At 36.9% G+C, this 14,035-nt stretch overlaps 1 pseudogene; it reads right to left on the minus strand.

Annotated features, from left to right (window-relative positions):
• LOC133655824 (myosin-4-like) overlaps window positions 1-14,035 on the minus strand; it is a 249,022-nt pseudogene that overhangs the window by 101,288 nt on the left and 133,699 nt on the right.

Consider the following 14,035-nt stretch of genomic DNA (forward strand, 5'->3'; position numbering starts at 1 on the left):
GCGCAGTTGTGCACTCTACTCTCTAAAAGCCGTAGATGTTATGACGTCATAGGGCAGGCAAGCTGTTTATATTGTGGGAAAGCGGACGTGAGAACAGGCTGTCCCCACTCAGGTCCGCATTGAGCTGGAGGGGGCGTGGCCTCCAGCTCCGGCTGAATACCGGGAGTTTGTCAGGAGAAAATTTCTGCCGGGAGGTTATCGGGAGAGGCGCTGAATACCGGGAGTCTCCCGGTAAAAACGGGAGGGTTGGCAAGTATGCGTGTGATCCAAATTTAGCTGTTGAATTCAGCATAATCCTCACTCCTTGGTAAATAATGCTGGGAGGAAAAAGCATCTTGCCGCCTCTTGAACGCAATATTGTCAAGTTGAGGCCCAGTATATCAACTGATTTAGTCTGCCCGAATTTTCAGCTTGTGGCTGTGAAGTTTTGATGTTTCAAACTTTCCCAAACTCAAAGGCGATTAGCAGCAGCAGCAACTCCAGTAGCTGCTCGTGTACCTCTGGACTTTCAATAGTAACCTAAGGCACAGTGAGCAAGACGTGTTGTCACTACAGCAGAAAAGTAGTTCCATGGTGTTAGCTCTTACATGTTACAATGTTGTTATAGCTTGGCTAATAAAATACATGTAAATGGCGCTTTACTGGCGTTTTTTTTAAATCTTTTTTAGAGTGCTTTATTGGCGGGATAGATTAATCTCTATTATCTGCATTGATAGTAAAAAAAAATAAAAAAAATAATTGCTAACACAAGATGGCTATCTAGAACACACAGAAAAGGGAAAAACATTGTCTCGTATGGATAGTGGACACAAAGGCAAACATGTGTGGATTACCTCCTACAAACAGAGTCACAATAATTTGTAAAACCTACATTTACAAGTAATATGATACTTTTTAAAAAAAAATGTTATGATATTGCCAAACTAGACCTTATTTAACTCAAACCAGCAAAACTAAGCAAGGGCTAAATATGACGGCAGAGGGTTCAAAGCTGAGAAGGCCATTGCAAGTTCTTGGGTTCATTACCATGGTGCATAAGAAGTAGGGCCTGACAATTAATAAAATGTTGATTTCGATTTCGATTACGGCCTCTCACGATCATGAAAATACAATAATCCCCCACCCCAAAAAAACGATCAATAAGCAACGCAACGTGTATGCAAATTCCGGAGCTTGTGACGATGAAACAGATGAGTGAGTGCTTGAGTGAAAAAAAGACGTCTACTACAAGTTTGGTATCTCATCATGTTTACTACTGTTTAATTGACCCAGCGCTAATCAATATTCACTAAACTTAACAACAAAAAAAGGTACGCCATATGATTTTTGCGTTGAAGTAACCGCGGACGGAATCACATAATTGTCCAATAAAACGGGATTCGCTGATAAACGCAAAATAATATCAGGGAAATTGACATAAACGTGACTGAAATGCTGTCATTGTGAGGAGTGGTAACATTTGTTTGGGAAAATAACGCTCATTCACCCCCAAAAACCCGTCCTGAACTAAACAATGTGGAGACGGCCCCTTGAAACAGTGACTAAACTACAAAGCTAAAGCTAGCAAGAACAGTCTATACACCCACAACACATCACATCTTCTTGTGTTGTTGTTAACGGCATCATGGATGTAAGATGAATGTACAAACAGGGGGACAACAGCCGCAACTTGTCTCACGGCCAAGCTGTCTTTTTTTTGTTTACAGCCTCAAGTCCTTTCTTTACTCATCAAGCTGAGAACAACAGCACAGCACACTTCCCCCCCTTCACAATAATAGCACGGTGCGCCACATCCTGTCTAAAGGTTTCAAAAAGGACCTTACACATACATTATATACTTATAGGACTTATGTATACATTTACACAATTATTATGCTTTGACCTAAAATATTAGTCAAAATTGTCCAAAGATGTATTGTATGATTTTTGCATTTACTGTAATTAAGAAACATTTAAAAACAAATGATTTGACACAAAAAGCACACACTGTCATTGTCATATATGGTGGTTGCAGCACTCCATGAGGAATAAAGGAGATCTCACAGCTTGTTTGTTTTTGTGCTACATTTCAAACATCCGGTGGGGATTTCGAAATAGGCTTTAGTTTAATGAATCATATCAAAACAGCAGCCAGAAATTGTCTTGAAGAGGCACATTTGTACCAGCTGTTGTGCTAAAGTCAAAGCAAGAAGCAGATGGGGGCATCAACTTAGACGAAGTCTACGAGCACTTGAGAAGGGAGAAGGAAACGGAAAAATAAGGAAAAAAGTCCCCGATTAGAACTGTGTTTATTCCAATGTCATTTATTAAGATTACTAATTAAGATGATTATTTATTAAGGAATGAATCATTAAATGCTATATTTAAAAATGTATGACGTATATTTTATAAATAAGGAGTCAGAGGAATTGCATTATCATTACTGTTATTATATATTATGATGACATTATTGCTTAATTTGTTTTAAAAAAAATGCTGACAGAAATCTTTATCGGCAATAATTTAAGGGACGATACATCAAACAGCCAAATTTGATATTGGCCCATGTCTCGTTATCATCAAATATAGAACCTATAGTAACAACAATATGCCTGCAAATTGTTAGTTGTTTTTTCTGGGACTGCTTTTGTGTAAGTGCATGTGCTCAGGACTTGTGAGCGTGTACAAAACAGTGGTGAGTGACAGCCTGAACACCAAACTAAATCCTTGGGCTGAGGAGCATTTTTTGTTTAATATAATTAGTAAATGTGAACATTTTAGAAATGTATTTATATGTTCTGTTAAACCACTAATTGCAACATAAGCTGGATGGCGGTGTTCTTGTTTTTTTTTGTTTTTTGTTTTTTAATGTAATTGTGAGCAAGTTGCAAACGGCCCCTTTAATTAAAATCGGGATAAACCAAAAAAAAACATACTTTAGGTTGTTTGTCACTTAAGTAAGCTAACCAGAAAGAAAACAGCAGATTAAATTTTTATGTGTGCTTAGGGTGGAATATTTGAATGCGCGTGTTTCTGCAGCAGCCCACTGATCAGACAGGGTTGAGGGCAGACTCGGAAGGCTGGTACAAACCGCAGCACCCTGCACCCGGCAACGCAGGAAGGAAAAACCTACGAAACACAAGCCAGGACACAAGGACACACTGACCTCGCCCACGCATGGAGCCCTGTTACCATGGCAATTAGACACACACACAACAGCATAAAAAAACACACAGGACAGTATCTGATCATGCTGCATATCACAGTGTAAAGGAAAGGGGCCAAGGTAAATAGCAGACATGCTATAAATACTGATTGTTTTAGTAAGAATGTAATCGGATGAGAGTTGTTCATTTCAAAACAGACCACACCTGAGGTGAAGTCATACCCAAGAATATGTTAAGACTAAGAGGGGAATCCTCAAGGTTTTCAGGACCCTCAGAGTGAAGTTCTGAACACACCGCAGCAACCAATGCCAAGTCATTTATGAGCATGAAAAAATGTAGATGGTGTGGACATAGTTTTGTTTTAAGTTAAAGAAGAAAAGCATAATTCTCTCGGATTAAATTGTGGTCAAATAATTTCCCTTGCTTATTTGTGCTTAGGGCATTTTTGCAGTAACTAAGACTAGTACTTAATACTTAAAACCTAAAACACAAAAAATAAGTCTCCCATGAAACTGTTGGTTACAACTGTAAAGAGAAATGTATCTAAGAAATATCTTACCCTGGAGATGTCAATGGGGGTGTGGTTTATTGTTTATTTTCTTTATTGATACCATGAATGTCTACTATAAGCGCCTCTAGTAGTTGTGACATATCGTACTTAAAGTCTGTATTGAGGGCCTACATACAGTACACGGTCAACATTTCCCAGCTCACAGTTTTTGTTGGGGTATGAACTGTCTCGGCTAAATGTTATGCTTTAGCAAGCAAGAATGTGTGTTCAGAACCTCCCCACCGCTAGTTGGCGTAGCAAATGTCACAGTGAACCCTGTAATATCGGACCAAAACATCCGGTGTCTCACTTGCTCGCTGGCACGAAATAACTTTCTTTTTCCATGAGTGAAGCACTACTAGTCTGCACTACACTAAAACAGAATGAGTCAATAACGCCAAGGGCGTTAGATTATTTTTTTAAACAACTAACATGTATTCATAAAGTATGGGAGGATCCTGATGTGTTTTTGACAGCATAGATATCGTAGAAGTTCACTCTCCAAGGTAACTACCGTACATTATTATTGTATTACTTCCTAAAACTACTGTAGATGTTTGTAAATCATTATACGTTATAGTTTTTTGTACAATATTCGTTAACTAGGAGTTTTTTACCTTTTTAAACGCACGATACATGTTGAAAAATTGTGCTGTTTTGGGGGCTCCAGAGTATTTTGAGTTACAAGCTCAGTGACAGAACAAATGAACTCTTAAGATTAGGTATCTGTATATAATGGGGACGGCATGGCTCGGTTGGGAGAGCAGCAGTGCCAGCAACCTGAGGGTTCCTGGTTCGATGTCCATTGTGTCCTTGGGAAAGACACTTCACCCTTGCTCCTGATGGGTCGTGGTTAGGGCTTTGGATGGCAGCTCCCACCATCAGTGTATGAATGTGTTTGTGAATGGGTGAATGTGGACATAATGTCAAAGTGCTTTGAGTACCTTGAAGGTAGAAAAGCGCTATACAAGTACAACCCATTTACCTAGGTCTTCTCTAAATAAAAAAGCCATGCTTTTAGTGTTGTTATTTTCCCATTTCTTGTTTGGTATTACTCGCTCCAGCCGCTTAGTAATTAGGGCTTTAAAGGCTCCACAAATGTACATTTAATTTCTTAAGACTTTTTTTAGTTGGTCATTTAAGGCAGTGCTTTTCAACCTTTTTTGAGCCAAGGCACATTTTTTGCGTTGAAAAAATCCGGAGGCACACCACCAGCAGAAATCATTAAAAAACGAAACTCAGTTGACAGTAAAAAGTTGTTGTTGCAATTGTTGGATATGACTTTAAACCATAACCAAGTATGCATCACTATAGCTCTTGTCTCAAAGTAGGTGTACTGTCACGACCTGTCACATCACGCCGTGATTATTATTTTTTTATGTTTTCCTGTGTGTAGTCTTTTAGTTCTTGTCTTGCACTCCTATTTTGGTGTCTTTTTCTCTTTTATTGGTATTTTCCTGTAGCAGTTTCATGTCTTCCTTTGAGCAATATTCCCACATCTACTTTGTTTTAGCAATCAAGAATATTTCAGTTGTTTTTATCCTTCTTTGTGAGGACATTGTTGATTGTCATGTCATGTTCGAATGTACATTGTGGATGCAGTCTCTGCTCCACAGTAAGTCTTTGCTGTCGTCCAGCATTCTGTTTTTGTTTACTTTGTAGCCAGTTCAGTTTTAGTTTCGTTCTGCAAAGCCTTCCCTAAGCTTCAATGCCTTTTCTTAGGGGCACTTACCTTTTGTTTATTTTTGGTTTAAGCATAAGATACCTTTTGACCGGCACGCTACCTCCCGCTGTTTCCGACATCTACAAAGCAATTAGCTACCGGCTGCCGCCTACTGACATGGAAGAGTATTACACGGTTACTCTGCCAAGCTCTAGACAGCATCGACACTCAACAACAACAGATAATTTGCAGACTATAATTACTGGTTTGCAAAAAATATTTTTAACCCAAATAGGTGAAATTAGATAATCTCCCACAGCACACCAGACTGTATCTCACAGCACCACAATGGTTGAAAAATTTAAGGGTCCTAACTTCTGACAGATATGGGCTTGTTTTTGTATTCCTTGTGCACTTTACTGTGTCTTCTGTCCCGCCCTATCTGCCATTTTGGTTAGGTGTGTTTGTTGCCTCTCTTTAGTGATTCTCCTTGTTGTTTGACAGTGCTTTGTTTTTTCCCATGTTGCACCATCACCCTAAGTTTAGCATGCTTATATCCACCGTTGTTTATTTTGTTTGGACTTTGCCACTCTGAGTTTTTCTGCACGTCCTGCTTCAGTTTGTGCAACCTGGGGTCCAACCCAAGTAAAATGTGGCACAAGTTGGAGTAATTGTCTGCCCACAAACTTGTACATGAAAGTTGTCTGGCACAGTTCCCCAATGTACAGTAATAGTCTGCCCAGGCATTGTGTCCCATTTGCCCTAAATGTTTGAGGGCAATAAGCAGTGCAGTGCAAACCACAGCTTCAGTTTGCTCGCTATGTTTACTGATGGGGGTCTAAGTGATTTGGCAGGAGGGTCTTGATGGACTGCATGCTTAACCTCACAAAGCAATTCATAAGGATGGGAGTCAGAGTCAATGAGCAGTAGCTATTTAGACAGGACAAACAGGACTCCGTTGGCACAGGATGGTAGTTGTTGATTTGAGGCATTCGGGGAAAACAGCCTGGTGCAAAGCTGTGTCAAAGATGTCAGTGAGAACATATTTTAGCTGCTCATCTTAGTCTTTGACAATCTGTCCAGGTAAACTGTCCTGCCCGATAGTTTTTTGTGCTTTAATGGACAGGACTCTCCTCATGCAGGTTTGTGTTACTATAAAAAAGCTTAGTCCTCTTGTGGTGTGCCTAGAAAGCCACACCACAAACCACAGGCATGCTACAGACATAGCTGATATTTGCTATGTGTCGTTACTTCCGTCAGCAGATATATGCAATCACCCATGTCCGTTAGTTAGTTAGCAACATAACCCAAAAAGTTATGGCCGTATTTTGATGAAACTTTAGGAAATGTCAGAAATGGGATAAAGAGCACGATAAATAAAGTATTATTGGCCGTACTGGATGCATTTTTTTCATCTGCTTTAAAGGTCACTCTAAGACAGGGGTCACCAACGCGGTGACCAGTTAGCCCGTAAGGACCAGATGAGTAGCCCGCCGGCCTGTTTTAAAAATAGCTCAAATAGCAGCACTTACCAGTGAGCTGCCTCTATTTTTTAAATTGTATTTATTTACTAGCAAGCTGGTCTCGCTTTGCCCGACATTTTTAATTCTAAGAGAGACAAAACTCAAATAGAATTTAAAAATCCAAGAAAATATTTTAAAGACTTGGTCTTCACTTGTTTAAATAAATTCATTAATTTTTTTACTTTGCTTCTTATAACTTTCAGAAAGACAATTTTAGAGAAAAAATACAACCTTAAAAATGATTTTAGGATTTTTAAACACATATACCTTTTTACCTTTTAAATTCCTTTGTCTTCTTTCCTGACAATATAAATCAATGTTCAAGTAAAACATTTTTTTTAATTGCAAAGAATAATAAATACATTTTAATTTAATTCTTCATTTTAGCTTCTGTTTTTTCGACGAAGAATATTTGTGAAATATTTCTTCAAACTTATTATGATTAAAAAAATTATTCTGGCAAATCTAGAAAATATGTAGAATCAAATTTAAATCTTATTTCAAAGTCTTTTGATTTTCTTTTAAAATTTTTGTTCTGGAAAATCTAGAAGAATTAATTATTTGTCTTTGTTAGAAATATAGCTTTGTTTGTTATATATTGTTTGTTATATATTCTAAACAAAGTGTAGATTGGATTTTAACCTATTTAAAACATTTCATCAAAATTCTAAAATTAATCTTAATCAGGAAAAATTACTAATGATGTTCCATAAATTATTTTTTTAAGTTTTTCTCTTCTTTTTTTCGGTTGAATTTTGAATTTTAAAGAGTCGAAATTGAAGATAAACTGTTTCAAAATTTAATTGTCATTTTTTTCGTGTTTTCTCCTCTTTTAAACCATTCAATTAAGTGTAAATATCATTAATTATTAATATTAACATAGAGTTAAAGGTAAATTGAGCAAATTGGCTATTTCTGGCAATTTATTTAAGTGTGTATCAAACTGGTAGCCCTTCGCATTAATCAGTACCCAAGAAGTAGCTCTTGGTTTCAAAAAGGTTGGTGACCCCTGCTCTAAGAGCTTGAGCAGTGTGAATTATTTTAATTGAAGTAAATGAAAGTTCCTTATTGCTTGAAGTGCAGCGTTAATAGTTCCAGCTTGTAGCTGAACTGCTTTTGTGTTGTTCACTCGTCCTTATCCTTTTACGTCAACAGTGTCCAAACATTTTCCACCCATGGCGGCAAACTGAAAAATTAAAGGATGTGGAGGGCCACGCTGATTTTTACAATTGTGTAAAAAGGCTTCAAAATAGTTTATTTTTGGAAACTTGTTAAACTATGGTTTGAAATGGATGATGTACTTTTATGCATGAAGCAAACATTAACTGTACACTAACTGTAAGAATATTCAAACTAAAAAAAACAAAAACAGAGGACCCCTTTAAAAACTAACATGGTTTCTTCTATTTTGAATTGGAACATCGGTGATACAAAATAACACGAAGCGTTGCTAAGGAAACACAACCACTACCATGTGAAGTAATACTACAGTACAGTACATTTTAGTGCTGTACAGTGAACAAACAAGATGTCCATCTTTTATGATACCGCAAAACTCACCGCGCTCACCAACACTTGTTATTAGAATCATCTGTCAGTTTTTACAGTGAGTTCACTCAGGGACAGTAAAAAGCAAGAAATGTTGTCTCAATGTGTGTGTGTGTGTGTGTGTGTGTGTGTGTGTGTGTGTGTGTGTGTGTGTGTGTGTGTGTGTGTGTGTGTGTGTGTGTGTGTGTGTGTGTGTGTGTGTGTGTGTGTGTGTTCTTGTATTTCTACCCTTCTTGAGACATGAACAAGGAAAAGTACCTTCCATATAATTCTTGAGACATGAACAAGGAAAAGTACCTTCCATATGAGGACCAGTGAACAAGTTAGGACCAAAATCCTGGTCCCAATAAGGAAAACCATTGCATCTCATTTGCACCACAGGTGGTGAAATCTATCAAAATTTGGGTGGTCCCAAAAAAGAGGGATTTTTCAAATTGGTTGTGTGTCTGTTTTAAAAGTGCTCCCCCTCTGGTCAACATATGAAATAACAAGTGTGTGTAAGAAATTGAAATGCACCCCCTTCGGACAAAATTAATTTAAAAAATATATATAAATATGTACTTTATATAGAGACCGACTGTAATAACTTGAAGCAAGTAATGAAGATTAAAAAACAATTACCAACAAAAAATTCAAAAAATAAAAATCTTACTAAAAGCAGTCTTTTTCTCACATTGTGTCAACTTTTTGGGGAACAATTTCTCATATTTTTTCAGTTTCTGTAATATTGCAATATTTTCTCATAAAATTATTACTTTTTTATGCAAAAGTATTACTTTTTAATGCAAAATGGTGACATTTGTCGTATAAAATTCTGACTTCTATCACAATATTGCTAATGTTTTTGTTGTTCTTGTGAAACAGTGATTTTTTTTAGTAAAATTCAGATTTTTGTTATAATATTGCCAAAATTTGTAAGTTTTCTTAAAAATATTTGACTTTTGTCGAGTAAAATTACGCCTCTTTTCATGAAATTGCCCAAAGTTTAAGCTTTTTGTGTAAAATTGCGACTGTTATTGAGTAAAATTCCAAATTTTATCATAATATTGCACAAATGTTCAGTTTTTCTTGTGTGTGTGTGTGTGTGTGTGTGTGTGTGTGTGTGTGTGTGTGTGTGTGTGTGTGTGTGTGTGTGTGTGTGTGTGTGTTTGTGTGTGAGTGGGCTTCCACATGCATGTGTGTGGTCACAAACAGTCATGCACTAAATTAGTCTAATTTCTTCAGCAAATGGGTTTCTTCTATTTTCACACGTTCATATGAAAAGGCAATTTACATGCTTTAACTTTAATAAACTGAGACTGTTTACCATACGATGTGTGCCTCCCCTGCGCTAGGGAGTGATAGTGGCCATCCATTTTAGCTTGTATATAAAGTGTTTCCTTTATGCTTACCGTTGTTTGTAGTGTTGACATAGTATCGCCGCCCTTGTGGAGACATGTAGCACTTCCAGTGAGGAGGCAGAGGGTCTTTTAAGTCCTCCACAGGAAGCCGACTCAGCGATGCTGTTCTCTAGCAAGGAAGAATAGAGAAACAAATCAGGTGTGATGAAACATTTATTTCAGTTGAGATGTGTGAAAACAGAAGTTAACATTACACAGAAAAACAGCAACACACAGTGTATTTTCCGGACTATAAGTGTGTTGCAATCACATCCGGGCACTTCTAGGTTTCAGGCGATGGTCTAAGTCCCATTAGGCCACTGTTTATTCACCTGAATCCGTGCAGATTTAGGCGTATTTTGAAAGGTTTAAAGGCAAATATAAAAGCGATAATGAAAAAATATTTAAATTGGGATGGAGTGGATTTTTACTCTCCAGGAAAATATATTTTTTAAAGATTTAAACCGTTTATCATCACCAAGAGGCGACTGCTAAATCACTTCACCTGACACCTACGGTATTTAGAGAAGAAAAGATTGGGGGCACATCATGTATTTACCGCCAAGGGGTCCACAAATTGAACATTAATCCATGAAAGACAATGTTGGACTTATTCGTGCATCACCAAGTAACGTACCTTGATTGACATAAAGAGTGTCATGCTACTGTGATTGTGATGCAAATGAGAAAAAGGATAAGTTTGTTTGCAGTTGATTTCCTGCTACAAATATTAGTTTCTTCTACAATTCATGTCTGCAGTTGTTTTTATGCTATGAAGTTCACATTTTGTCTCATTGTTTAGCTCCTTATGTCCCTGTTCTTCAGCAATGTTTCTTTCTTTATTTCTTTAGTTTATTTCGAACATGAACCCACTTACAGCAAAACAGAATTTCATAACATTTCACTTTACATCATGTTCGAAAAGGAGTAGGAAGAAGCAAAGCTTATTTAATCCTACTCTTTTCCCACTTCAGAGCGTTTACAAATACATACGTTCATTTACTGACTTTGTTTTGTAGCACAATTACATCAGTGAATGATTAATACAGCAGTTTTTGTTATAGATAATTAAATCAGTCATGATAAACATACTGAGATGAAGAATATCCCATTTTTGCTAACGATATCAAGATTCTGTGATGTTGACCCTATGAGAGATTTATTAATCTAGTTTAGTAATACTATTAAGGATATTTTCTTGATGGTAACGAATATCACCGAAGACGCTATAATGTGGTCATCCATGTCGAATAAAGCACTTGACTTTCCTGCACAACCACAACTAAGCCTTTAGTTTCTGGTGTGAAAATCAACAACAAAAATACGGTGGATTGGACAAACAATCACAATATTTATTACTAGGACTTAACATGATGTTAGTTTATTTGCACAACCAGGTCTTCGTAGTTATATTTAGGCATAGCAACCACAAAAGAACACAAACTAATGCAATCTCTTGTCATTTCTTTACGTTTAGTTCTGCGCTCAAACACTACTATTATTGTAAAGAATAAAGTTGAATGCATCACAGAATGTTTCTCAAACAAACCAAATGTTCAAACATTTTACAAAGTAAACGCTGCAGACATGAGCATGGTCCGATTGTATTCCATAAGATGATAAAAGTGATATTTATAAAGAGCAATTTCCTTCCACACGCTTTAGTTTTTCCCCTGACTTTATTACCTGTATAAAGTTGAACCACTTCTTTCGAGACTCGATGAAAATCTCTTTCCTAGCTCTCTATTTGAACGACTGAAACACCCAAGAACAGAACAGTGATGCGGCATTTTCTGCTCAAGCTCTACACTCACTCTCACTTGTTTTAATGCTACACTCAAGCTGCTTGACCATCGTGTGAATTAAGCCGCAAAGAAGAAATATGGATTGACGTCAGATGCAACCCACCTAAAGAGCGCACCATGATTTAAGCCGCACCCATACATTTTTTAAGAAAAAAAATGGTTTCCATACAATAGCCGCACCGGACTATAAGCCGCAGATATATACGTTGCAAAATTAGTTATTTATACAGAAAGATTTTATAAATGTTCATATACCTACCTACATTTTTTACAAACGGTGCCTGTCACATGGCAGTAAAACAGTTGATTAAACAAAACAGAAGTCATTGTCATGGACCCACTAGCTGGGGAAGCTAGCTCTCCAGTCAGCTAAACAGACTCAATAAATCCACGGTGATGTTTAGGTGAATTTGCTGAGGAATTTGTGAAACTGAAACAATACAAATAGAATGCCGTTGTAGGTTAATAATAACAACAACGACTCGTAAACGCTAGCGTCAATACATTACTATAGCAAACTTACAAACGTTGCTTGGAGTGATGAATGAACAATCTATACGAGTAGAACGCTATGGACGGCTGGAAAACTAAACAGCCCTCCGGTTGGAAAGAAAAAAAAACTGCTGGTGATAGAACTCATCTGAAAGATGGTGCCATAGCACAAACAATATAACACCCTCTCAGTGTTTTTGCTTGTTTTGTTTTTTTATAAAAAAAATATTTTTATTATGGCCGCCAGTGAAGAAAAATCCATAAATTAGCTGCTCTAGCTTATAAACCGAAGGGTTTAAAGTGTAGGAAAAACGTGTCAATTTATGGCAGAGGTAGACACATGACAGATTCAGCATGTGTGCATACAACTGAATGACCAAAAAGACAACAAAGGCAAGGTACATAGATCTGCAAATGATTATCAGGGATACAGCTATTGAAATAAAGAGACTATTGTTGTGAGGATGCTGTGAGGAGGCTCAGGACCAACATGTAGTCATTGGTTTAAAATCCTGAGTCTTACAATTTAAAACAAAAAAAAAGCTTTATTTAGGCAAGACTTTCCTCACATAGACGACTGGTAGATGTAGGAGGATTTTAAATATTTGCCGATGTATTTTTAATTGAAGTTAACTTGAGGCATTAGGTAAGTCTAAAGCTGGGGTTTTAAAACATACTTCTCAAAGGTCCTTACCTACTGTACTTTCCATTGAAGGTCGGAGGTACAGAACAATTTGCAACAAAATACGTATTAAACTGTTCTACGTTAATTTATTTCTATGTTGAAACAACATCCTAAGAAATGACATTGATAATAATATTAACAATAAACAAATAACTTCATATTAGGGCTGTCAAAACATGGGATTACTCACAATGAATTACACCACTGTATGAGATTCTGACAGTAAAAGTGTCCTTGTTTCAAAATACTGGGGTCTTTTTAAAAGTTAATTCTTGTATGCAAGCAAATGTTTTACTGCTATTAAATGTGATTAATTAAAATTAAGATTATTCTGAATAATTTATCATGGGGTAGTAGTTTAAATCTAGATTCAGAATGACATTATAAAATTGAGAATGACTCAAATAAGGAAGGAAACACGGTCAGCACAAATATGAACATGTGAACACTGACTTTTCACTTCCGTTTTGCTTTTTACCCCCCCAACTACAGTATTTTTTTTTCTTCCTGGGCAGTTTTGCAAACGATTCCCTTATCAATTTCTGTGGGCGCAATTGACATCTCCACACACAGCAGACAATGGCACAAACACTGGTGAGTTACATTTCATAAGAGAAGGATGACAACAGGACAACTTGCAAAGTCACCAAGGGGAGGAAATACTACCAAAATGAAGAAATATTAGCACACTCAGCATGTGATAACTTCAAATGAATGACGCATTTACAATTCCCTCAGAGCCAGACGCGAGTCGGCTAACACTGCCTGTCATGTTCGCGCCTCGTTGAAAACCTTATATTATTAACTATGGACATGTAATGAATGCCTTCTCATGGGTTACGTTTGCGATAGGTGACAAGAGACAGTGTTTGACAGGCTCAGAGGTTCGCCTCCACCACAGCTGGAGACATCTAAGTCCAGAAAGATTACACATCATTCCTACAAAAGTGTAATAGCTTAATATTCCACAAAATAATGTTTAATATTCATAGTGAATGGGTGCAGAATTGCACAATGCACAGTTCCAATGAAGTTGACTTGCTTGTGTTTGTCAATGAATGATGTAGTTTTACTTTTTTGAATGCCCAGCTCATAATCTTCAATATATCTTCTTAAAAAGGATCATTTTGATTTGTATTAGAAAAATGTTCAACATGTTACTGAACATTCTTATGTAAATGCCACAGATTAATTTATGCCGTACATTATTTAGTTCCTTTCTACACTAGAATATTTACTTTATT

The sequence above is a fragment of the Entelurus aequoreus genome, linkage group LG08 (assembly GCF_033978785.1).
Source record: "Entelurus aequoreus isolate RoL-2023_Sb linkage group LG08, RoL_Eaeq_v1.1, whole genome shotgun sequence".
NCBI lineage: Eukaryota > Metazoa > Chordata > Actinopteri > Syngnathiformes > Syngnathidae > Entelurus > Entelurus aequoreus.